Source organism: Lactuca virosa, chromosome 6 (genome assembly GCF_052849685.1).
Source record: "Lactuca virosa cultivar CGN04683 chromosome 6, Lactuca_virosa_CGN04683_v6, whole genome shotgun sequence".
NCBI classification, from domain to species: domain Eukaryota; kingdom Viridiplantae; phylum Streptophyta; class Magnoliopsida; order Asterales; family Asteraceae; genus Lactuca; species Lactuca virosa.
Window position 1 is genome coordinate 153,912,247 of NC_136431.1, and position 25,262 is coordinate 153,937,508.

A 25,262-nucleotide genomic window follows, 5' to 3' on the forward strand; every position below is an offset into this window, starting at 1 on the left:
GTGGATCGTGAGAAGAAAGAGTGGCAATACTGAACTGTACAAAGATGCTCATGATTTTCACTCTTTGACTAGGGTTGATCTTACGGAGTTGTCTAATGCTCCTTTCTCAAATCCATCAAATGAACCCAAGGCGACTCAGTTCAAGGCATTTTTGGAAGATCAAGTGGCTAAGGGCTTTCCCTCAATGAAGACTGCAGAGTCTATCATCAAGATTTATCCGAGTGTCATTGATCCCAAAACAAATCAGCCTCTTCGTTTAATGATGTGGCCCGCTACTGCTCAAGTAAAGCGGATTCCCATCCTTCAGAATCATCCAGATGGATCTCTCAAATCCATGCAATACTGGGTGTTTGATGAAACTACAGCTTCTGCTGTCATCAAACTTGAACATGGATGTATTCGGTTATATGACAAGAGGGATCTACTTCAGTTTGGGAGGTGGGATATACATCAGCTCTCTCATCATCAGATCAAGGTGGCTGAAGATCTTTTTGAGTCCGCTGCTAAGGAGTACACTGCAATGGTTGTTGATATCATTCAAAAGGAAATGTGGAATGGAGCTATGGGAAAATCTGATGTGTTGGTGATTGAAAGAGACTGAGTCCAAGCTAGCACCAAACCAAGGGGGAGACTAAAGGGTCCAGTTAATGGTTTGGTCTAGGATTTCAGTGTAATAGTTCATTATGAGTCTTTAGTGTGTTTTGGGAGTTGTTTAGCAGTTTACGGCCAAGAGTGAGTTTACGGCCGTAAACCTGTTTACGGCCGTAAACCCAGTTTGCGGCCCAAGTCTAGTATAAATAGAGGAGTTGTAGGTCTTTGTCTAGTTGTTGATGTCATAGAGTTCACGGTCTATTCTGTCAAGTTGTACCAGACGTTTTATGCAATAAACGTGTGCAAGCTTGATTTCTTTTCTTCTTCTACTTCTATTGTGATTGCTATTGATTGTTTGTTGCTTGATCATTGGTAAAGATCCGTTTCAGGACCTTACATTGTGTCTGTGTGTCAGAAAGTGTGACGTATGTGTGTGTGTTTCCCAAGGTATACCTGACATTTGTATGTTATAGATGTGTGCATGCTTGGATTTATTCTCTTTCTACTCCTTCTACACTCTGTTTGATTGTTTGCAATTCATTGATTACTGATTTGGATCTATAGATCGGGACTTACAGTATTCATAAGGTCTGAGTATTGGATTAAACCCACGCTCACTTGTATTACTTCATGGAATTTATCTTGAGTGATCGTGCAACGGTAATATCATATATATCTTCAAACCTAGAGATGTGCGTTGTTGACTATGAGTTGGTTGTCCATTGATTGTACGAAAACGCATTAGTAACTTGATGTCATAAAACATGCTTTTGTGCATAATTCAACTAGTAGTTACTACAAGCATATGAGTCGAATTTTATCTGTTCCTTCTAGCAATAGAAGCGATATCTGGGCCCATCGATGATTTGGTTTTGACTTATGTGTTGGGCCCGGTCAAAACCTGATTGATGTGTTCAATTTAGTTCTATGTCAAACAAATCAGAGATCGAGAAACAACTGCTGGATAATAAGTATGACATTGTTCCATGTATTTGTCCGGCTGATATCTTGAGAATAGAGGATTATATGATCACTTATCTAAAATGGCGCTTCATAGTTCAACAGAGTTTTAAAGAGCTACGATTACTGGTTGGTTCCTGAATTTAACTTGCAACTATAGTTATCAGACTTATCCAAGTGGGAGACTATTGGATAAGGTGTCTAAGTCCGTAACTATATTTGGTATGAACTTGACCCGACCCGGCATGGTCCATTTGGGTTGCACTTCACCTAACAATTTGTATGGATATACTTTTGAGAATAAGATGTTCATGATCTATTAATATATTATAAGTTATAATATATTAATATGAAATCATATTATTTTATTAGTGTTGATCAAGAATTGATTTTGGAATTAATTTAAAGATCAAAAGAGGCTAATTAAATATGGACTCTTACATCTATATGGATTGGGCTAAGATTTATTTAGGATGGGCTAAGAGTATATGGAAGTCATGGATTGTCCATGGAGCTTTTAACCCATGGATCCTAGGTAAATGAAGAGTCATGGGTATTAGGGTGTAACCCTAATGCTCCATAATATATAAAGAGGTCCTTGGTTCTAGAATTGGCACTAGTGTGTGTGAGAAACAAGGGTGGGCCGATTTTAGCAAGCATCATATTCTCTCAAGTAGTTCCAAGTTGTTTTGGGTGATTTGTGACACCACTTGAGGCATCCACACTATTGGTGCTAGGCTCTAAAACTCCAAGCAATCAACCACAAAAGAAAGGTATGTTATTCTACTTAAAGTTTTGTATTACAAGTACCCCATAACATGCTAGTTAGGTTGTAAACCTTGGAAATCAAATTTGCATGTATCATAGAGAAAACATAGATCCAAGGTTTCTAGGGTTTCATGTACACCATAGGAGTGTTAGAATGCTCAAAACCCATCAAAACTTTGGTTCCGAAATAGGTCAAGAGGTGGTTGGGTCGCCCAGGGTGATTATCGATTGTTAAAGGATTTGGAAGCTTGTGTAAAGATTGATATCTATAGTCTAGGTTGGGTAGTTGTTGATCAACCTGTCAGTTTCAGAGTTGGTATCTTTAGTCCTTCATGGGCTTTGTCTAGTAGTGTATTGGATCAATGGATTAGTTATCAATGCACTCTCAGTCGTTGATAGCAGAGGTTCTTTGGAAGCTTAGAGTTGTATCATTTGGAGTTCAGCGGATATGTCGACCTATCGTCAAAGATTGTACATGGTAAATTTTGGCTCATGGGTATGGGTATTCGAATTATTGTTTGTATCAGGCTCGAGTCGACATATGTCCTTGATTATTGGAAGTTCGGATGTTGGGGAAGCGTTGTTCAGTTTTTTCAAGGTGTGGGATCTTTATTTCATCCATTCATGAGGATGCTTCTGTTAGCGGTTAAAGTTCGTCATTCCGGATAGATCTATAGGTACCACACCCTCTCGGTAAGGTTGTGGGAAAAAAGGAATGCATTGGATCTTGGTATGGTTATGCGTCTCCTTGGGGATGTATGTAGGTTGAGTATGATAACATGAGAGTACTTGGCTCGAGTTATTGGCAAGGTTCTTAATTGGTTTATGGCGTTTTGAATTGGAACAAGAGTACAACCGCCTATCTCATTCTGGTTGTGTGCGACCATGTTTTCTTCTTATTTTACATTGGTAGCAGCCTATACTATTAAAGGAATTGTGTGTGATAGAAGAGTATGTTCGTGTTAGGTACGGTTAGCAATGAGGGGGATGTTGTTTGGGTTCATGCAAGACGATGGATTGATGGTTGAGTATCTTTAGGCCTTGTGGTGCTGGTCATGGGTCTTCAGGCCAGGGATGGGATGACGGCAAGATCGGAATAGTACCGTGAGCTTATCGTTTTGTGGTTAGAAGGTGTCACGATGTATCGTGAACCAGTGGTTGTATGATTTATATAAGTGGGACCCGATAGTTCTTTGATTGAGACTCTTAGTTCTCGGATCGCTAGTTTTCTTGGCATCTGTTGGGTGTAAGTGCATTGTGAGAGTCGGGAGACACAGTGACCAGCTGGTTTGGATCATATGGGTAATTAAATGTTGTTAGGAGTAATATTTGTGCATCAGAAGTCTCTTGCAGAGTGTTTGCATTATGAGCTCCGTTTGCTTGCGGGCTGTTTATCAGGAGTTTGGTTACCAATGTTGGGTATCGGTATGGAATCTTGATTCATGAAGTGCATTGTGAAAGATGCATTTTTGGTTACCAATGTTGGGTATCGTGAGTTGGAAACTTTATCCATCTAAACATCATATTGATTCAGATCTGATGGTTGGAGACTTGGACTTAATGGGTTAAGTTGAGAAAGATGCATTTTTGGTCCCTTTGAGACTTAAAGACTAGATCTTGGTTGTTTGGACCATCCTAATGGATAAATTTGAAAACTTTATCCATTATGGAGCTATTATGAACCATAAAAATGTGATCTTGGTCCTTCTATCGCTTCCATGAAAGAGTTTGTTGGGTTTATGTACTACAACATCGTATGGTGCACATACAACCCTAAATGCTTTGGATCTAAGTTTTCTCTAGTTATACATGCAATAAAATTTCCAAAGCATGATGCCTACAACTAGCATACAATTTGGCATATGAATCATAAAAGTAAGTTAGAATATTACCTTTTGTTGTAGCTTGTTGAATATTAGCCTTTAAGAACTTAGCACCCCAAGTGCGATGCCTCAAACGGTTCACAACACACCAAGAACAAAGGAGGACTTTGAGAGAGAATACGGAGCCCAGAAAATCAGTTATATGAACTCTAAGAACACTTGTGTAACCGATTTTAGGCCAAGGTCAACATATATGTAGTGTAGGATTCCAAGAGTCATGAGTAAACCCTAGTCCACACACTTAGGTTATGATCCATAACTCATGTGGGCTAACTCTTCATGGATGCTTACATAAACTTAGCCCATCATGGATCAATAGCCCAATCATATATGTATCATTGATTTACATAATCAGTCGTCGTTAACTTAATTAGTCCCCTTTGATCACAAAATTAATTCCAAATTAACTCTTGATCAATACTAATTAAATAATATGATTTCACAATTAATATATTATACTTGTAATATATTAATAAATCATAAATAACCTCTTACTCAAATATCCATTCTATCAAATTGTCCTGGTGATATGCAACCCGAAATGGACCATGCTACTCTCGGGTCAAGTACATACCAATTATAGTTATGGGCTTAGACACCTAATCCAATAGTCTCCCACTTGGATAAGTCTAATAACTATTATTGCAAGTACGACTCCAAAATCCCGATTAGCAATCGTAGCTCTTAAAAGCCGTTGTCGAACTCTGACCTAGTCAGTGACACGTCCATTAGATAAAGGATCATATATTCGTCCATTCTAAAATATATCATATCGACTGAGACATTGATTATAATCATTCTCTCTGTCCATCTGTTGTTTCCTGATTTCCGATTTATGACGACTGACTAATTGAACAAATCAAATCAGTCTAGGCTTGGCCAAGCGCTTAGGGTGTCATCACTAAATCATCGAGGGGACCACATATATCGCTTTTATCCCTCTAAGGTTAAAAGGAATGGATAAAATTCGACTCATATGCTTGCTCCATTTACTCGTCAAATCACACACAATGATACGTTTTATAACACCGAGTTACCGGTGCGTTTACATATCATCAATATGCAACCGACTTGTAAACTGAAATTCACATGTCTTGGTTTCAGGAATATATGATATTATCGTCTCACAATCACTCGTGATAAAATGCATGAAGTGATTCAGATGCGCGTGGGTTTAATCCAATACTCAAATCTTGTAGGAGTACTCATGAACATTGCAGCAAACTTGTGCTATGTCTAAAAAACTTAGACAGTCTACAGTTAGATTCATGACAGTCTTGCCTCAATACCCACTTCCAAAGTATGATCGATTGTGGATAGTATGAATAATCGTATTATTCGGGAAGTCAAAACATGCAAAGTGAAACACAAGGATATCCGAATCCAATATGGTCTCAAAACTTTGAATATAAATAAAACACCTTTTATTTAATCACCATATTGATTACACATTATTCATTGTATAATGTTTAGATTAATCAACTTAATACTTGAAATAAAACAATAGTTATCCCATGCTCCAAGCATGCACACTATGTTTGCCTATGGTCCTTTTTCTGTGAAATGAACACAAACTCATTTCACAATTCCAAATCTTTATCATAAGTGTAAGATTCTAAACTATCATGCAATAATTCCTTTTGTAATGTCATGGTACCAAAGTCACAGAGACTTTGCCAATGATATTACAAAACTTTCCACTAGAGATTGATAACAAAACAATTCCAAGGAAGTGAAGTCTCAAATTCAAAGTACATTCCTTTGAACATCCTTCTTGCATAAAAGTTTCTAACCAACACATAGATCCTTAATATCCAACCCCCATTATGGAAACATTTCCATATTTTCCATATGACAACTCATCATTAATAGAATCCTATCTATTCATAATAATGTCAATATGGTCCATCCATTACAATACTTCCAATTTCCCACAAGCAACCAATCTTTGGCGAACCTTAGATTTTTCTTAGCAATTGTTTAACAACTTTAGTCATATCCGGTTCTGGTCCTTTTTCCTTCTTCATGCCCTAGGCATTTGGAAAATTCGGAACACATAAATATTATAACATATGCAATCGATCCTATACCCGAAGCATATGGGATACGATTCATAATTGCTGGGTTTTAGTATACTACAACATCCTATGGTGCACATACAACCCTAAATACCTTGGATCTATGTTTTCACTAATTATACATGCAAATGGTTTCCAAGGCATTAAACTTATAACTAGCATGCAATTTGTCATAAACAATACAAGATACTAGTTAGAGTAACATACGTTTTAGGTGGCTTGAAGTCTTGATGTATTTGGTGTTGCTTGAAAGACTTTGGCCATTAAGAACTTAGTGCCCCAAGTGTTGCACCTCAAATGGAATCACAACTCACCTAGAACAAAGGTGACTCTTTGGAGAGAAACTCCATGCACAAAAAACACCATAATTCTCTAAGAACTTCTAGTGGCGTTTTTAGGCAATGGACTACATATTTATATGTGGGATTTCAAGAGTCATGGATATAATCCAAATCCATACCCATGGGTTTTATGATCCATGGTTCATGTGGCCCAACTCTTTATGTATCCATACATAAACTTGGTCCAACATGGATCATAAGCCCAACACATATAAATATAACTAATTACCATAATTAGTCCCCATAGATTTAATTAGTCTCTTTTGATCACTAAATTAATTACAAATTAATTCTTGATCAATACTAATCAAAACATATTATCTTATATTAATATATTAGAACTTATAACATATTAATAAATCATATATAACCTTTCTCTCAAGAGTCCATCCTAACAAATTGTCCTGGTGTTATGCAACCCAAATGGACCATGCTACTCTCGGGTCGAGTACATACCAATAATAGTTATGGGCTTAGACATCTAATCCAACAGTCTCCCACTTGGATAAGTCTAAAACTATTATTGCGTATGACTCCAAGATCCCGACTAGCAATCGTAGCTCTTAAAAGCCGTTGTCGAACTCTGACCTAGTCAATGACATGTCCATTAGATAAGGGATCATATATTCCTCCATTCTAGATATCATATGGACTGAGGCATGGATTATAATCATTCTCTCTGTCCAGTTGTTGTTTCCCGATTTCCGATTTACGACGACCGACTAATTGAACAAATCAAATCAGTCCAGGCCCGGCTGAGCACTTACGTTTGTCATCACTAAATCATTGAGGGACCCACAGATATCGCTTTTATCCCTCCAAGGTTAAAAGGAATGGATAAACTTCGACCCAAATGTTCGCTTGTACTTACTCATCAAATTACACACAACGATATGTTTTATAACAACCAAGTTACTAGTTGAGTTTACGTATGTCAATGTGCAGCCGATGCGCAACTACAACTCACACGTCTCCGTTTGAAGAATATAAGATATTATCGTCTCATGATCACTCGAGATAAAATCCATGAAGTGAGTCAAATGAGCGTGGGTTTAATCCAATACTCGAATCTTATTCTAGGATCACTCATGAATACTGCAGCTATGTGTAGGCCACCTAGACAAACTACAGACCCATTCATGACAGTATTGATTCATACCTACTTCCAAAGTATGATTGACTGTGGAGAGTTTGAATAACCTAGTTATTCGGGAAGTCAAAACATGCAAAGTGAAACACAAGAATAATATTAATCCTATATGGCCCCAAGCACCTTTGAGAGTAAATAAAACACCTTTTATTTAAACACCATATTGATTACTCATTATTCATTGTATAATGTTTCGAATAATTAACTTTATACTTGAATCTGAAACAATAGCCGTGTCGTGCTCCAAGCATGCACACTATGTTGGTCCAAACAATAGTTATGCCATACTCCAAGTTTGCACACTATGTTTGTCTATGATCCTTGCTTTGTGAAATAGACCAATTGAACATGATTCCAATGATGCTCATTTCACAATCCAAATCCTTATCGTAAATGTAAGAATTCCAAAATCCTGCCATTTACCGAAATCTGTTATATTCTAAACTTATATGCATTGATCCTCTTGTAATAACTATGCACAAAGTCATTAAGACTTGTTAACAGACATTACAGAGTATTCCAATGGAGGTCAATTCCATGGAAACGAAGTCTCAAATTCAAAGTACATTCCTTTGAATATCCTTCTTGCATTAAGTTTTCTAATCTTACACTGATTTAATGGATAACTTCCACCAATGGAAACATTTCCAGATTCCCATTCTGACTATCACTTCTAAATAAGAGTTGCCTCCTTTCAGAATATGTCAATATGGTCCTTTCCAAAAATTTACACCATACTTCCAACTGTCCATGAGCAACCAATCTTTGGTAAACCTCAGATTGTCCTCGACAATTGCTTAATCATTTAAGTCATATCCAATTCTAGACCTTTTCCCTTCTTAATGCCCTAGGTATTTGGAAAATTTAGAAAGGATAAATATTACATCACATGTAATCGATCCTATATCCGAAGCATATGGGACACGATTCATGATGTCTCACATAAAGACATGATCCTAGACCAGTCTTTTTCTACAATATTTTTATTTTCCATGTTTTCATAATTCGACTATGATGAGAGATGTCGTAATCATAATCGAATTTTGAGAACACAATATATATAGAATTTCCTTATGTTGAACCATTCCAACATAAAATCCATATATATATCCTTGACTAAAGATGATTAAAATCTCAATCCTTGACTAAAGATGATTAAAATCTCAATCTAAGCTTTTAGAATTGAAATGAAGTATAATTTCCTCTCCCTTAATTATAGCAAAACAACTTTTACCCAATTGAAACTTTTGTTTTCTATAATTAACATTGCTAACTTGCAACACTTATCATAATTGATTATGCTCCCACTAGCATAACCATTACGCTCCCACTAGCTTTGACATGAACTCAGAAATCAGCTGGACTTCTAGAAATCAATACTTTATTGATTTTCTTACCAAAGTTTAGATTTCTGATACGAGTTGCTTTGATAAGACTTTATCAAGGCTTCTCAAAATCATACACCTTTCCTTAGATAGCTCACATGTGTGTCTAAACAATTTTTTAGAACTATGAAAAAGGATGCCATAATCATAGTCTCAATTGGTTAGACCTTTTCCATTTCTCACAAGTCCATGTTAGTGTGCTGGTTAACCACACATGCTCCACTAACGACTTTGAGAATCCAAATATCGCAATTGCTATCTACTTAAAATCTACTTAGTGAAAACGTTTCCTCACCATCATTTTCATGAATCGGAGAGAAACCTTATGACACTTAGATTTTGTGGTGTATGTGTTCCTATCCAGGTGAATTTGTCAAAACCATAATCACAAGACAAGGTTAGTGACAAATCCAAACTCATATGGACTGAACTTGTGTAATCTTAACTTCTTGCCACTTGGCAGCACAAGGGCCTACCATTGCTTCCCGGTTGTTATGCAAACAATTTAGAACTCATAGAACTCACATGCATAGTCAAAATTGACTGGAATGGGCACACAAATAAGAATATGTCAACACAATAAGTTATAAACTTCAAGTCGTGTGCTAGTGATAAACAATACCCTTGATTAGTTCTTGAAATTTTTCAAGATCTTTAAGACTCCCACTGACCTCTTGACATATAAGATTCTCTTGTCAAGAACCATTCCTTGACAAAAAAAATATTCAAGAGTTAGTGCTGATTCTTATCAAGAAAAACACTTCACACAATTGGTCTTAGTTGGTCTTTGTCTTATCCAAGACATCACAACTTACCAATTTCAAATGTACAAGAGTAGAAAACATTTTACTCTACAATTGATAAGTGTTTTAAACATTCTTAAGTATTATGTCACTCAAGTTACAGTCTTGGAGTATGACTCTAAGACTTGTTTTGGAACGAAGTATGATCCATCTTTTTGATTTTAACCATTTCAACAATCCACGATTCCTCTTCTTAGCCAAACACATACACTAAGATGTCCTTAGAGAATCAATTGTGATATGGTTTCATAATCACTAAGATAATCATAAAACAAGATACTTAAGTACTCTCCCATCTTTTCAGATTGGAGAAACTTTTATCTTTCTGCCTAATTTGATTCTTCTTATTCGTTCTGCCTTACATTGAAACTTTTCCAATGTTTCAGAATTACACTTAAACTTGTAAGTGTAACCATATTTACTAAATTTTAGTAAATCATGACGAATAGTCTTATTGTTCTTTGTGGTGGACCTGATCAGCGCACAACCAAGTGTACCCGATCTCCTAGTCCTTCACTTGACTCACATATGCATGTGAACCAGGAATTAGTCTTATTTCCCTAAAGATGAAAATTCTCATTCATCATACATTACCGGTTGCATGATTCCAAGTTTCTATCCAACTGAAACTTGGGTGATGAGAATCTTTCCTTATTTGGAAAATTATGATACTACCACAAACGAAAGAATCAAATCCATTTTCCAACATTGCTATCAATAGAATCATATAAACAACAATTTTCACAAATTCCATTGTAAGGATACTTAAAATAAATAAAATTAAAAATTTTCCTTTTATTTTAAAATTGCGGAAAAACTTATCCTTACAATGCAAATACATATGAAAATTATGTTATTATGCATTCCTAAGCAATATGTCATAACTCTTAAGCAGCAACTCAAGGTTCTGATCTTCAAATCATTCGATCAAAATCCATCTCCTCGCGATCAGAATCAGCTTACTCTTCTTTTAAGCTTCCTCTCTTTGATTCTACAAAAAATCAAATTGTGACCTAGTCACATCATGTAATAAGAATCTCCAAATAGGAACTTAATAGAGTTAGATAGTAGACTTACCTGAAGCAGAGTCAAACTTTTTGACTTGACCATCCTTATGATCTTTCAGGTAAATAGGTCAGCTTCGCAACCAGTCCCACTTCCTTTGGAAATAGAGACATATGAACTCTTTGGTAATGGTACATGGGACTATCTCATACTTAGCCTTTCTCTTTACCATTTGGTCAACCGGGTTGACTATGGCCGATCCCTTTCCATTGGGATGAGAAAGCTTTTCTGGATTTCCAATGTTACCATTGTCAATGTCCATGGAAGTTTGGGAAGTCGATCTTCACATAAAAATTTGCTTTATCAGTGCTCCAAATCATTGCTGATTGAAGAACCTAGTCAACAACCTAGTCAACAACCAACTTCCTCAAGACTTTGACACCCAACTCTCCCGGCTTGTCAATATGTGACTTCATCTCCGAGATCTGAGCACACATAGACTTTGCTTGCCAATAGGGCTTGAGTGACCTTGAACTTTTCAAAAACTTGTGGGTTAGGGAGAATAATTGGAGGAGGTGGGGGAAGAGAAGTATGATTTCCATGATCCAATCGCGGGACGTCATCTTCATTAGGAAGGCTTGTTCCAAGGGATTTGGGAAGATCATAGTTGTCTAAACTAGGCAATGGGATAAATTCAAGTTAGTTGATTTAAGTCCTTAATATAACACCCAATACGAAATATTAAGGCTAGGACCCAACACAATATTTTATAACTTGGAAGAGGGATGTCGTAATCCAAGCTAGAAAATATTTGAAGGTAGGCGAATGACGATTCACCAATTTCCACCATGAAAAACGAAAAATGTATTAGGTTTTAATTGGTTTGAAACTCCTAGACCTTTTGAGATTCATTGAACTATTCAATGACATGTTTAAATCTCGATTGTGCCCTCTCAAGTTTGTGACTGGGATGCCGAGGATCACAAACAAGGTGTGAATAACCATGCAAATTAACTTCGTACCTTTAATATTTATCACCTAATCGATGTGCCGGTTACCCACACACGCTCCACCGATCTATGATAAACATTAAGTCACCCTTTGCCACTCTTACTTGTCCATGTTAGTGTGTCGGTTACCCACACACGCTCCACCAACGACTTGGTAAGGTACAAAGTGTAATTTCATGGGTTAGCACCAAATTCACATTTTCCTAAGTAACTAAGATTGGGAATTTATAAGTGTTTAGTTACTTAGTATTTATCATTATTCTTTTAATGAAGGGAGAATTAATGTCATGTCAAACCCGTTCCGCTAACGACCCTCCACCAGTCAAGGAAGCGGTGGGTGAGAGTGGAAACCCATTAAACTACCATTTTATAGGCAGTAACCTTATACCCCCCTTATAGACCGACTTCGTGAATGACGCCTACTAACGGTAAGACTGACTTTGTTCTTATACATATATATATATATATATATATATATATATATATATATATATATATATATATATATATAACAATTAACTATTAATATTATAATAGTATAAGGGTTGAATTTTAACTTTTAAAATTCTAATTGTTTAACTTGGAATTAAAGTATTCATGGGGGGGGGAGGGGGGAAACTTTACAAATTCCAAAACTTGAGGGCAAGTTTTGAACAATTCAAAAAAAAACTTTTGGTTTCCATAACTTATGAGTTTAAAGTAGTTTTAATGGAAAAACTCTTCAAGTTCCATAACTTGAGGACAAGTTATGGAAGACTTTAAAACATTAAAAGAATGAGACTCTTCATTTTCATAACTTATGGAAATCTTATGAGTTTTAAAAATCATAAATGAGACTTTTGATATAACTTGAGGACAAGTTACAAAAACACATTTTATGAACAACTTTTAGATCAATTTGGATTGAAAACAAATTATCACATAATTTTTCTATTAATCTAAACCAACTCATAAGAACAAGAGAATTCAAATCAAACAATTTTCATGTAATTTGTCTAACCATTAAACTAATACAAAACATGAATCCATTGACAATTATCTTTGAAATTGGATTATCATGAACATTACCACATCAAAAACAAGTTTATAAATTCAAAAAAAGCTTAGGGTAATGTTCTTAGTCCAATTCCATCCAAAAAACTCGAAGATATGTTGTCAGGGGGTCCAACTCGCCGAGTGCAAGAACCAACTCGACGACTTGGATGAATTTGTACATGGACTCGTCGAGTCCCCTGTCCAGACAGCAAAAAAAACTTTGAATTTTAGCCATTTGCATCAAGTATAATTGAAAACAAGCCTTGGCTCTGATACCACTGATGGGTTTTAGTATACTACAACATCCTATGGTGCACATACAACCCTAAATACCTTGGATCTATGTTTTCACTAATTATACATGCAAATGGTTTCCAAGGCATTAAACTTATAACTAGCATGCAATTTATCATAAACAATGCAAGATACTAGTTAGAGTAACATACTTTTTATGTTGCTTGAAGTCTTGATGTATTTGGTGTTGCTTGAAAGACTTTGGCCTTTAAGAACTTAGTGCCCCAAGTGTTGCACCTCAAATGGAAACACAACTCACCTAGAACAAAGGTGACTCTTGAGAGAGAAACTCCATGCACAAAAAAGACCATAATTCTCTAAGAACTTCTAGTGGCGTTTTTAGGCAATGGACTACATATTTATATGTGGGATTTCAAGAGTCATGGATATAATCCAAATCCATACCCATGGGTTTTATGATCCAAGGTTCATGTGGCCCAACTCTTTATGTATCCATACATAAACTTGGTCCAACATGGATCATAAGCTCAACACATATAAATATAACTAATTACCATAATTAGTCCCCATAGATTTAATTAGTCTCTTTTGATCACTAAATTAATTACAAATTAATTCTTGATCAATACTAATCAAAACATATTATCTTATATTAATATATTAGAACTTATAATATATTAGTAAATCATATATAACCTTTCTCTCAATAGTCCATCCTAACAAATTGTCCAGGTGTTATGCAACCCAAATGGACCATGATACTCTCGGGTCGAGTACATACCAATAATAGTTATGGGCTTAGACAACTAATCCAACAATAATGTCTTACATAAAGACATGATACTTTACCAGTCTATTGCTATAATAATTCCATATATAGAATTTCCTTATGTTGAACCATTCCAACATAACATTCATATATATCCTTAACTAACTTTGATTAAAATCTCACAATCTAAGCTTTTAGATTTGAAATGAAGTATGAGTTCCTCTCCCTTAATTATAGCAAAACAACTTTTCAAACTCTGCAACTTTGCGAATTGAAACTATTGTTTTCTATAATTAACATTGCTAATTTGCAACACTTACCATAATAATTATGCTCCCACTATCATAACAATTATTTCTTTAATAGCATAACACTTATGCTCCCACTACCTTTGACATGTACCCAGAAATCAGCTGGACTTCTAGAAATCAATACTTGTTGACTTTCTTACCAAAGTTCAGATTTATGATACAAAATGCTTTGATAATACTTTATCTAGGCTTGTCAAACTGATACACCTTTCCTTAGATAGCTCACATGTGTGTCTAAACAATTTTAGAACTTACAACAATAAGTCTCAACTGTTTAGACCTTTTGCCATTTCTCATAATTCGAACTATGAAGAGGGATGCGTAATCATAATCGAATTTGAGAATGCAAATATCACTAATGCTATCTCCTTAAAATCTACTTAGTGAAATCGTTTTCTCACAATAATTTTCATGAATTGGAGAGAAACCTTATGGCACTTAGATTTTTATGGTGTATGTGTTCCTATCAATGTGAATTTGTCATAACCATAATCAGAAGATAAGGTTAGTGACAAATCCAAACTCACATGGACTGAACTTGTTCAATCTTTATTTCTTCCCACCTGGCAGCACAAGGGCCTACCATTGCTTCTAAGTTGTTATCCAAACAATTGAGCACTCATAGAGCTCACATGCATTGTCAACTTCAACTGGAATGGGCATAGAAACAAGAATATGTCAACACAATAGGTTCCAAACCTCAAGTCGTGTGCTAGTGATAAACAATAGGTTCATTCTTGATTAGTTCTTGAACCTTTTCAAGATCTTTAAGACTCCCACTGTCCTCTTGTCATATAAGATTCTCTCTATCAAGAAACATTACTTGACAACAAATATTCAAGAGTTAGTTCCGGTTCTTATCAAGAAAAACACTTCACACAATTGGTCTTAGTTGGTCTTTGTCTTATCCAAGACATCACAACTTACCAATTTTAAATGTACAAGAGTAAGAAACATTTTACTCTACATTTGATGAGTGTTATAAACCTTCTTAAGATTATGTTACTCAAGGCACAATCTTGGAGTATGACTCTAAGACTTGATTTTGGAACGAAATATGACTCATCTTTTTGATTTAACCATTTCAACAATTCACGATTCCTCTTCTTAGCCATAGAAATGCACTAAGATGTCCTTAGAGGATCAATTGCGATATGGTTTCATAATCATTAAGATGATCATAAAACACGATACTCAAGTAATCTCCCTTCCTTTCAGATTGGAGAAACTTTTATCTTTCTGCCTAATTTGATTCTTCTTATTCGTTCTGCCTTACATTGAAACTTTTCCAATGTTTTAGAATTACACTTAAACTTGTAAGTGTAACCATATTTACTAACTTTTAGTAAATCATGATGAATAGTCTTATCGTTCTTTGTGGTGGACCTGATCAGCGCACAACCAAGTGTACCCGATCTCCAAGTCCTTCACTTGACTCACATGTGCATGTGAACCAGGAATTAGTCTTATTTTCCCAAAGATGAAAATTCTCATTCATCATACAATACCGGTTGCATGATTCCAAGTTTCTATCCAACTAAAACTTGGGTGATAAGAATCTTTCCTTATTTGGTAAATTATGACACTACCACAAACGAAAGAATCAAATCCATTTTCCAACATTGCTAACAATAGAAACATACAAACATCAATCTTCACAAATGTCATTGCAAGGAAATATAAAGTAAGATAAAATCAAAAATTTTCTTTATTTATAAAAAATGTGCAGAGAAACTTTTCCTTACAATGCAATTAAAAATGAAAACTATGTTACTAAATATTTCTAAGCAATCTATCATAACTCCTACCAGCAGCTAACAAATCTGATCATCAAACCATGCGATCAAAATCCATCTCATCGCGATCAGACTCAACATACTCTTCCTTTAAGCTTCCTTTCTTTTCTTCGATCCTAAAAAACATCAAAATGTAATTGCATTACATCATGTATTAAGAATCTAGAAATAGGAACTTAATAGAGTTAGATAGTGGACTTACCTGAAGCAGAGTCAAACATTTTGACTTTACCATCCTTGTGGTCCTTCAGGTAGATACGGCAGCTTCGCAACCAATGCCCCTTCTCTTGGCAGTAGAAGCAAACAGACTCTTCTGGAATGGTACATGGGACAATCTCAGACTTAGCCTTTCTCTTTACCATTTGGTCAAATGACTTAACCATGGTCGATCCCTTTCCATTGGGAAGAGAAAGTTTTTCTAGACTTCCAATGTTTCCATTGTCAATGTCCATGGAAGTTTGGGAAATAGAACTTCCAATCAAATTTGCATTACCAGTACGCCAAATCATTGTTGATTCAGCAGCAATTAGCAAATAGGTAAGATCAATAAGGGTCACGTCGCGGTCTGTCATATAGTAGTCTATAACAAACTAACTATACGACTCGGGAAGTGACTGAAGAACCAAGTCAACAGCCAACTTCCTTGACACAACGGATCCTAATATTCCCAGCCTGTCAATGTGTGACTTCATCTCCAAGACATGTGCACACACATACCTTCCATATTGGTGTTTGCTAGCCAATAGGGTTTTAGTGACCTTGAACTTTTCAAGTCGACGAAATTGTGGGTCAGGGAGAATTATTGGAGGAGGCGGAGGAAGTGAAGCATGATTTCCATCTCCACGATCCAATCGTGGGACATCATCTTCATGAAGAAAGCTTTTTCCATAAGATCCGGGAAGACCATAGTTGTCAAAACTAGACATCTACAAGGGAGAAATTCAAGTAAGTTGATTTTAAGTCCTTAATATAACCCCCAAATGATATATTAAGGCCAGGACCCAACACAATATTCTACAATTCGGAAGAGAGATGTCGTAATCCAATTGCATAATATTTGAAGGTAGGTAAATGACGATTTACCAATTTCCACTATGAAAAACGAAATTGATTATTAAGTTTTAAATGAATTGAAATTCATAGATTCTTTTGAGATTCATTGAACCTTTCAATGGCATCTTTAATCTCGATTATGCCCTTCAAGTTTGTGACTGGGATACCGAGGATCACAAACAAGGTGTGAATAACCATGCAAATTAGCTTGGTACTCTCGATGTCATTTATCACCTAATCAATGTGTCGGTTAACCACACACGCTCCATTGATCTATGACAAACATCGAGCTACCATTTGCCACCCTTGTTAGTCCAAGTTAGTGTGCCGGTTAACCACACACGCTCCACTAACGACGTGGCAAGGTGCAAAGTGCAATTTCATGGGTTAGCATCAAATTCACATTTTTCCTAAAGTAACTAAGATTAGAAATTTATAAAATATTTAGTTACTTTATAATTCTTTATACTTTTAATGAGGATTTAGTATCCTATCCTACCCGTTTGGCTACGACCCTCCACCAGTCAAGGAAACAGTGGGTGAGAATGGACGCCCGTTAAACCACCATTTTATAGGCAGGAACCTTATACCCCCCTTATAGACCGGCTTCGTGAATGAGGCCTACTAACAGTAAGACTGACATTTTACTTATACATATATAATATATTAAACTTTTAATTTTATATAGTATAAGGGTGTATTTTAAACTTTTAAAATACTTGGTGGTTTAATTCTATTAATAAATTATACTTTTAATTTAATTAAACTTAAACCATGTTGTTATGGATTTATTAATCTTCTCCTTTAATTAAACACGTTAATTAATTTAATACAATCCATAAGAGGTAACTAGAACTATTCAAAAGACATTAAGGTTCTAAACATAAAATACAAAATTAAAACTATTTAATTAATTTTAAGTTATGAACCCAAGAGTTGCACCTTTTAATTACAAGAGTTTTAGAAATCAATGTTTCATAATTTAGACTTTTCAAATACCATAACTTGAGGGCAATTTTGTAACTCTTGAAAACCTTTTGAGTTCTAAACTTGATGACAAGATTTGTAACTCCATAAAACTTTTGAGTTCCAAAACTTGATGGCAAGTTTTGTAACTCCTAAAAACATTTAGATCAAATTTTAAAACCAATAAAATAATCATAATTTTATCTTTTACAAATTTGACTTAATGCAACTCTTAAAGCAAGATAACTTCAAATCAAAATATTACAAACAATTAACTTATCATATAAACTAGTAATAATTTCAAGATTTGACAATTTATCTTTTAATTGGATGGAATAATCATTACCATATAAAAAAACATATTTTATGATACAAAACAGTTTAAGGTAATAATCCAAATCCAATTCTGACCAAAAACCCCGAAAAACTGCAGTCAGGCTATCCGACTCGTCGAGTCAGATTATGGACTCGTCGAGTTCACTATGAACTCGCCGAGTTCATGAGTGGACTTGTCGATTCCCCCTTGCAGAGTGTAGTTTTTCGACTTTTCCAACTTTGAACAATTAGTTATGCATCTATATAACATAAAACTACCCATGGCTTTGATACCACTGTTGGGTTTTTATGTACTACAACATCCTATTGGGCACATACAACCCTAAATGCTTTGAATCTAAGTTTTTTCTAGTTATACATGCAATAAAATTTACAAAGCATGATGCCTACAACTAGCATACAATTTGGCATATGAATCATAAAAGTAAGTTAGAAGATTACCTTTTGTTGTAGCTTGCTAAATTTTGGCCTTTAAGAACTTAGCACTCCAAGTGTCATGCCTCAAATGGTTCACACAAAATCAGTTATATGAACAAATGAGGACTTTGAGAGAGAATATGGAGCACACAAAATCAGTTATATGAATTCTAAGAACACTTGTGTAACCGATTTTAGGCCAAGGGCAACATATATGTAGTGTAGGATTCAAAGAGTCATGGGTAAACCCTAATCCACACACTTAGGTTATGATCCATAACTCATGTGGGCTAACTCTTCATGGATGCTTACATAAACTTAGCCCATCATGGATCAATAGCCGAATCCTATATGTATCACTGATTTACATAATCAGCCCCCGTTAATTTAATTAGTCTCTTTTGATCACAAAATTAATTCCAAATTAATTCTTGATCAATACTAATTAAATAATATGATTTCACAATTAATATATTATACTTGTAATATATTAATAAATCATATATAACCTCTTACTCAAATATCCATCCTATCAAATTATCCTGGTGATATGCAACCCAAAATGGACCATGCTACTCTCGGGTCAAGTACATATCAATTATAACTATGGGCTTTGACACCTAATACAATAGAGTTATGATGTCTTAATGGATTAATAAGTTTGGGTTTCAGCTTTTTGACCTTTTCTAGTCATTGAAAGTCATAAAGGTGGAAACTTTATGACTTAAGTCGATGTTTTGAGTCTAGATCTGAGTTTTGATTGAAAGGCCTTAAGGAATAAGCACTTAATGAGAAAGAGGGTGTCCAGACTTAGTACACTCGGCCTACCAAGGGGTACACTGCACGTACATGGTCAAGGTCCTGTGTTTTGGTCAAGGATGCACTACACTAGGTGTAGTTACTGAGTACGCTTAGCGTACTCAGTTAGTTTGACTTCTTTGACTTTGAACTTTGACCAAGGGTTGACCAAGTTTGACTTAAGGGCGTTTTGAGTGTTTAGAGCTATGGTTTGAGATTTGGTCGCTGTTTGTTGTATAGGTGACCTGTAGAGTTGGTATTCGAAGCAACGTGTTGTTCAGCTATTTTGTCAGACTGTGAAGTGTGTTTTCCTCACTGTACTTGTGGGTCGAAGGCATAAATGTCGGCCCACTAGCTTATGTATCTTGGTATATAGGATGTTGTTGTGCTGTAGTGATCAGTTAGATCTGTATCCTGGTATATAGGATGTTGTTATGCGGTAGCGATCTGTAGATCTACCTGTTTGCCTGTTGACTGGTTATATGTTTATCTGTTGCATATGTCGACATAGTATAGTTTTGGGTTGAGGCTTTATTGCTATGTGCTTGAGCCAGCAGACCGGGGGTATTCTAGCCTGATGGTTGTGGACCCGAGGGTATTCCAGTCCGACGACAATAGAAAGACGGGTAGTGATGGAAGTCATGTAATGGTGGAAGAGATATGGTGTGATGGAATTGGTTACGGTGTTTTGGGTATAGGGTTAGCTTATCAGAGGTAGTGTGGGGTGTAGCAATGGAGGTAAGGTGGTGGTTCAGTCAAATTTCTAGGGTTTTCACAGAGATGGGGACATAGTAAATCGATGGTTGTAGCAGGGGAGTCGGAGGGCGTATTGAAAGACTAAAACAAATATAACAGGAGACGGTTGTTAATAACTTCATTTCAATCATGATTTATTGAGATTGGGTTGAAGTTCGTTGAAAATCATTCATTCCAGATTTTGTCACATAGATTGAAGATGTCCAAATTTAAAGATTAACAAATAGACAAGAAAACAATAACATAAATGTTTGATAATTATTTGGGATACAAATTGATCGGTCAAAAGGGCTGGAAATCAAAACATAGGATGAACAAAAAACTGCCATGTACCATTTTTTTTAAACAGTTGGTTAGTTGTTGGTGGTTAGAAGCTAAACCATCAATTTAATTAATTCATCTACGTTCAGGTTTGAACTCGGGACCTTCAATCTAAGAAACTTTCACCTCTATTAAGTGGACTAGTCCCACATTGGCCGCCATATATCAAATAGGGTTTACAAAAGTGCGATGGTATTAAAAATTCATTTAAAAATAGATAGAGTAAACTACTTATAATAATACTATTAATTTATTAATATTTATTTGACTTTGACTAAACCGAAACGGAATAATTCAAACTCTTGTTTCTCAATTCAAACAAAAACAAGATATTCGTTACAAACCCAAATTTATATCATAATACATATTAATTATTTTGAGATTGAACCAATATATATTTTCGTAGGTCCCGCCTCATAATATCCTTGGTACCCTCTAATTTGTCTCCTTCCTCGCTTTGGATTATTATAAGTCATTTAATAAACAAACTAATCCACTAAACGAATATTCTTTTCACACTTGAAAATAAACTATGACGTGCCGTGTTTAATAGTTAACCATTTGTATGAGTATTAATAATCTTTTATCATCTTCAAACATCCTTTCTCTTAGGATCTTATATTTCACACATTTATAATTATTATTTATGACGCCAAAATAGACGTCCCATTAAGATTTTTATCAGTTATGCTGTATTGATTTATGAACAAGATAAGACTACTATTTTTTAAGTTTTATCATTTATATATATATATATATATATATATATATATATATATATATATATATATATATATATATATAGGAATGATCATTTGAGAACTCAAAGTTTCCCGAGAACCCGAAAACTAAATAATAACCGTTAGATTAAAATAATAGAGGGTTAGGATGCTTCGTGGCACTTTCGTAAATATTTGAAAATAAAATGGCGCGGGGGTATCTTATTAAAATAAATCAGGGACATTTTAGGGACATTTAATCACGTCTCTCCTATCTATCTCCCTCTCTCTCTCTCTCTCTCTCTCTCTACCCTTCATCACACCTCCGATCTCAAATCCTAAAATCGTCGTCGAAGTGTGATAGGATGTGAGTATAGTTCATCGGAACATCTACAATGAAGCATTAGGTCGGTCGTTTTCTTCTGAATCTGATCTTGACTTGTCGATTTGGAGAAGATAGTCCTATCGAATGTCCAGTTGGAGTGGAATCGATCATCTACAATGAAGCATTAGGTCGTTAGAGAAATCTCGAGTTCATTGAATTCCTTGAAATCTATCCATTTCTGGCGAATGATTGTTCGTGATTCCGATATCGATTTATTAACCCGAACCCGTGGTCAATAACTTAGGGTTTTGAAGCTTGATTTGTGCTCAGGGTTTTCAACAGACGGATTACTCCAAATCGGTAAGCGGTGTAACAATTTGAGAATTCTGTATCTACAAGAGAGCTTAATCGTCGAAAAGGACGGCGAATGGTTACATGAGCTAGCTTTGCGTAACACAACCATGGAATCGTTAAACTTCTACATGACAGATCTGGTTAAGTTCGATTTCAAAGATCTAGAACTCTTCGCAAAAAACTGCAGCGAATCGTTACTATCAGTGAAAATGCGAATGCGACCTCACAGACCTTTCCGATTTCTTCAAACACATAGTGAAATTACAAGAATTCGGTGATGGCGCTTTCAGCGATCAACCTGAAAACTACGCCGGACTAAAATTCCCTCCTCTTTTAACTTCCATGGCGTTGAATTACATGAGCCAACCCAAAATCCCAGTAATCATCCCATTCGCTTCCCAATTAACAAAACTCGATCTTCTTTACGCTCTATTGACAATTGTATGTCATTCTTTCTCTTAATCTTCTTGTTTAGGACTGTGAAACGATTAGGGATACCTGATGAGAGGATCATTCTTATGTTAGCAGATGACATGGCTTGCAATTCCTGAAACAAATACCCTGCACAAGTTTTCAACAATGAAAACCATAGGCTTAACTTGTATGGAGATAATGTTGAGGTCAATTTTTGTGTCCAATTAATTTCTACAGCCCTTTACTTATTTACATAGCTGTTTTTAGAGAAGATGTGATGATTTTAGTACACTGTTATGTCAGGTAGATTATCGAGGCTATGAAGTGACAGTTGAGAACTTTTTGAGAGTTTTAACAGGTCGCCATGAAAATGTTGTTCCACTATCCAAACGTCTTTTGAGTGATGAAGGAAGCCATATACTGCTATACATGACAGGACATAGAGGAGATGAGTTTCTGAAATTTCAAGACTCTGATGAACTTCATAGTCATGATTTGGTTGATGCAGTCAAACAGATGAAAGAAAAGCGTAGGTCAGAACCCATTTTTAATGCTATCTCATATGTCATTGGTTGTTGAATTATGACTTGCTTGTTCTCTTATGTGTTCATGTTTTTAGGTTCAAGGAATTGTTGATTATGGTAGATACATGTCAAGCTGCTACCCTCTTTTCCTAGGTCTGGATTCTTTTCTTACCTAAAGCATTGAAATAATGAAAACATAAATTGATTGAGAATTCTAAAACAGTGTGGATATTTTCTTTATTTTCAGCTCCATTCACCTGGTGTTTTGGCTATTGGGAGTAGCATGAAAGGGGAAAACTTATATTCACATCACTTAGATTCTGATGTGAGTATTATCTGGATTCTATCAACTTCAAAAATTTGTAATTTGATATACAGGAATACTCTACGATTTCTTTTGCTTCTCTTGCTAATTCTGTAGAGATTATTGTGATACATATAGGTTGGTGTCTCTGTTGTGGATCGATTCACATTTTATACGTTAGCTTTCTTTGAGAGGCTCAACATGTATGACAATGCATCATTAATCAGGTATAAAAAAAATGTTTCATTTTGAAAAACCTGTTAAAGTTTTCTCGCCCTATTTGACTTCATTTTTCTTTGTTGTTTTGCAGTCTGTTTGGCTCATTTAATCCAAATTTACTGCTGTCAACTGCATATTATCGAACATATTTATACCAACAAGAATTGGAGAAGGTATGTCACTTGTAGATATATGCCATTTTTCATCACATTTCACCCTTCCTAAAAAGGGAATTTCTGTTTTTTAAGGTCTAGGCATTCATACCACTGTTTCTTTCTAGACTAAATTACAAAAGTAGTCCATGTGGTATATTGGTTTCTATGGATATGTTGTATTACTTTCATCTGTAGTTTGATACATGTCATTTATAATAGTGTGATTTGTTTTTTTTTCTTGAACAACATGTTAGCGGCTTATTATTCTTGAAGCTGATTGTATGGAACTACAGATTATGGTGCTCTCCTTTATCACTGTGGATTTTACAAGGAATCCTTGAAATACCTACACTTATATCAGGATTCACAGGTATACCCTACACCACCATATCAAATTGCTACAAAACCCCTTATATTTTCCCTCTTCATTCCAAAAAAAAAAAAAATCATCTTGTCATTTGTTGACTTTTCCATGAAAGCCACTTGAGATTTTAAATAATAGCTTTTCTAGAAAGTTCATAAATCTCAAACAACTTTCATTGAAAAATCTATGGAAAGTTAACAATTTATTTAAAGCCTTTTATAGAAAGTTACCAAATCTCAAATGACACCATATCATGGAAAACTTTTAATTAATCTTTAAGATATTTTCTGTTCCATCATTGATTTCTGATTCGGTGACCAATAAACTAATCCATTAGTATAATATATAAATGAAAATATAATTTTATTGAAGTATTTTGGTTGCAAACTTTACATATGAATTACATGTGATTCACATGTAAATCACATGTAATTTACATATGATTCACATGTAAATCACAAGTGAATCACATATGAATTGCATGTGATTCACATGTAATTTATATGTGATGTAAATCACAAGTGAATCACATATGAATTACATGTGATTCACATGTAAATAACATGTAATTCACATATGATTCACATGTGACTCACATTTTAATCACATGTAATTCATATATGATTTACTTGTGATTCACATGTAAATATGAATTACATGTGATTCGCGTGTAAATCACATATGAATTACATGTGATTCACGTTTAATCACATATGAATTACATGTGATTCACATGTAAATAACATGTAATTCACATATGAATTACATGTCATTCACATGTAATTCACATATGATTAATTTGTGATTCACATGTAAATTACAAGTGAATTACCTATGAATTACATGTGATTCACAAGTTAATCACATATGAATATTATGTGATTCACATGTAAATCACATGTAATTCACATATTAATCACATGTAAATCACAAGTGAATCACATATCAATTACATGTGATTCACATGTAAATCACAAGTGAATTACATGTTATTCACATGTAAATCACAAGTGCATCACATATGAATTACCTCTATATGCACACATGCATTTTGTGTAAGTGTTCTTCGTTAATTATTTTTTAAAATTTTCTTGTGA

At 35.0% G+C, this 25,262-nt stretch overlaps 1 pseudogene; it reads left to right on the forward strand.

Annotated features, from left to right (window-relative positions):
- The first annotated feature begins 22,703 nt into the window (after window positions 1–22,703).
- On the forward strand, window positions 22,704–24,142 carry LOC145122016 (GPI-anchor transamidase-like; annotated as a pseudogene).
- Window positions 24,143–25,262: the final 1,120 nt, after the last annotated feature.